This window comes from Strix uralensis, chromosome 1, assembly GCF_047716275.1.
Source record: "Strix uralensis isolate ZFMK-TIS-50842 chromosome 1, bStrUra1, whole genome shotgun sequence".
In the NCBI taxonomy this organism is placed as follows: domain Eukaryota; kingdom Metazoa; phylum Chordata; class Aves; order Strigiformes; family Strigidae; genus Strix; species Strix uralensis.
Genome location: NC_133972.1, coordinates 116,926,115 through 116,929,056, shown reverse-complemented (window position 1 = coordinate 116,929,056; position 2,942 = coordinate 116,926,115).

Sequence of the window (2,942 nt, the reverse complement as noted above, 5' to 3'; positions counted from 1 at the left end):
TGTGGAACTGCATTTGGTTGTAATACAGACTTCATAACTAGGTTCCAGCCATAAATTCTGCTATTACTGTGGAAAAAAAAAAAAACCCACAAATGTTAATACTTTAAAAATACCAGGAATCTTGGAGTTCCTAAATAATTGAGTTATTCACTTAATGAACCAGCTTGTTGTTTATCGCTTTTCATACACTGACTCAAAATCCAGAATATAGACTCTGAGCCCGTGGAATCCAGACCTGACAACATCCTCTGATCCTGCTTTGACTCTTAGCCATTCTTTCCCATGTGTTTACTTGCAACTATTTGATGTGAATTTCTGGAATGTGTGGAGGTGGGGGAGGCAAACTAATGCCCTCTTTGGGAAAAAAAAGGAGACAGATCTTCCATCTGATCTCAGGGGAAAAAATAACAACCCACCAAAATGAATTCAGGAACCTGGAGTAGGAACATGATCAGAGGGCTAGTTTGCACGTAAGCAGTAAGAAAGCCATGGCAAGCACAAATGCTTCCTGTTCCTCTTCAGTCAATCGCCTCTAATCATCTTCCTTTCCTGACATTAAACTGAAAATTGTTTTACTAACAGGTTTGGTGAACAACTCCTTCAGTTGCACTTCCTTTCAAATAACTTCTGCTTTTCCTTGGAAACTTCTCTATTATTTTGAAATCTACCTGCTGAGCCCCACCTATATGGTTTTCATTCCTCACCTATATGGTTTTCATTTTCCCCCCAGTTTTTCAGCCTAGTCCCTTGTACCTTTTCTTTCTGTGCCTAGCCCACCTCCGCTTTCTCTCCTTTTTTACTGCTTTGCACCTGCCACAGAGAAATACATGGCAGCAGGCTCCCAGGGCAAGCCAGACCCAAGAAGGCTTAGAAGTGCAGCTCAAGTACCACCCAGACACAAACACCTCTGCCAGCACTAGGATGAGGGGAAAACCCAGCAACCTACACCGCTGACACCACTTGCAAACCAGGAGTGGGCGAGGCGCACCGTGGGAAGAAGGTGTGGTATCAGGACAGGAATAGGAACCCAACCTGATGGGCCAGCTCCTTCGAAACGCTGCTCTGGTCAAAGCCAGCAAGGAGTCGGGCAGAGCCTCCGGTAACAGACATGATGGTCCCTGCCCAGACTACCTTAACCAAGCCACTGCAGGCTCTTGGTTTCTCTGCATCCTGAAATTACTTCTCTCCCTTTCTTCCTTTGCATTTGTAACTCCTTTGGAAAAGGTGGTCACCTCCTGGTAACAGGGTCAGGTTGGGAAAGAGGGTCTAGACCTGCTCCTTCTCCCAGCATTGGGAGGAGCGGGGAACTCAGTGGCTGCCTCTGTGCTGTGCAAGCTCCTACTAGGTGAAGCAGCAGTGCTCAGTGTGCTTGCAACAAAAATTAATCTAGCCTTATTGGCAGCCACAGCACAGACCAAACTTGATTTTCCTGATTTAGTTAAACCACCTGAAGTCTTAAATTTGGGAGTAGGAGGAGGGTAACAGTCCTCTTTAAAGAAGCAGGTTGGGTAAACAGCTGCCTTTCCTCACAACGCCCCATCTTTGTTTTTATTCCAAAATCCCAACACAGTCAAATTCTGCCACTTTTCGCACAAAATATTAAGACTGACTGAGGTAAGACTACACAAAGCAAGTTAATGCTCTAAAATAGGGGCAAAGGGACTTGTCTCTCCTCTACATTATCATACACTTATTAATTGCATGCCACAACTAAACAAGAGTGACATTTAAAAGTAGACAGCACAAACAGGGAGTAAGAGAAAACATTTCCTGGAGAAGAGATGATTCTTTTCCAGTCTGGTAGTGCCCTTGTGAAGAGTTAGGTTAGGTGGTTTTTTTTGGTGGGGGGAGAGGTTTTGGTTTGTGGTTTTTGTTTTTAAAGTAACAAATGAGGAAGTGCAGAATTCTGACTTTTACAACATAAGCACATTTAGTCCTCAGCACTGACTATAAATTGCCTAGTCTAAACAAGAAGTGTTCAGCTAAATGGGGAAGAGAAATATAGAACAATCAAGGGATTAATACAGAATACATGTAAGGTACAGCACTAGAACATATACACAGAAATCAGTCACTACTATGTATGCAAGTTTTAAGTTTACTATTGCAATAAATCATTCTAAACTTTGATTCCAATAATAAAAACTGTAGTTTAGTTTTATTCAGGATGCTTTCCTGTTTTTCATTCATTCTACAACAATGAATCCAACAGGGATACATAGAAGTGTTGTTTAACAACTAAAAATGCTGAGTAAATATGCCCTAAATTGCTGTATTTGCTCTGTTTCCCTTGTTCCTCTTCACTGTAAAGCCAGGTAAGATCAGAGATGGCAACAGCTTCATCATGAATTAAAAAAACCAAACACCCCAAAAGAATAATTTCTGTAAGCAATTTACTTCAAATAACTCAAGCAAAGAGCTTGTGTCTGACCTTTCAGAGACAACTTTTGCCTTTGTCATCCTACTGCTTTCCAGTATATTGCAACATACAGATGGAATCAATCATTAATTATTCCCTTAACCTGCCCTCTCAGTCATTAGCCTTAAAGGATTTGGTGTCCAGCACAGAATCTTAGTTCATTCTCCTCCCCCACTTAATCACCACCCCACCCCCCAACCACACTTCTCTTTTCTTCTGCAACAGGGAGCCAGTCAATTTTTGAACAGCTAAATTCTCCAACTAATAAATCCTTACCATGCAGCAGACAATCAGAAGCAGATTACTATACTAAGACAACTGCATTCAGCTAAGCAGTTTTAGGTTAAGCAAACCAATATGAAACTCTGACAATCTGATTTAGCACCTTTGGAGTTGGCCACTGGTTTTGGTATTTGTGACCACAACCTTGCTACCTTAACAAAATCTTAAGAGCAAGTTTTGTATTGGTCTCAATTCTATAGCAAGAAACCAGCAACAACAACAAAAAAAAAAACAGACAAGC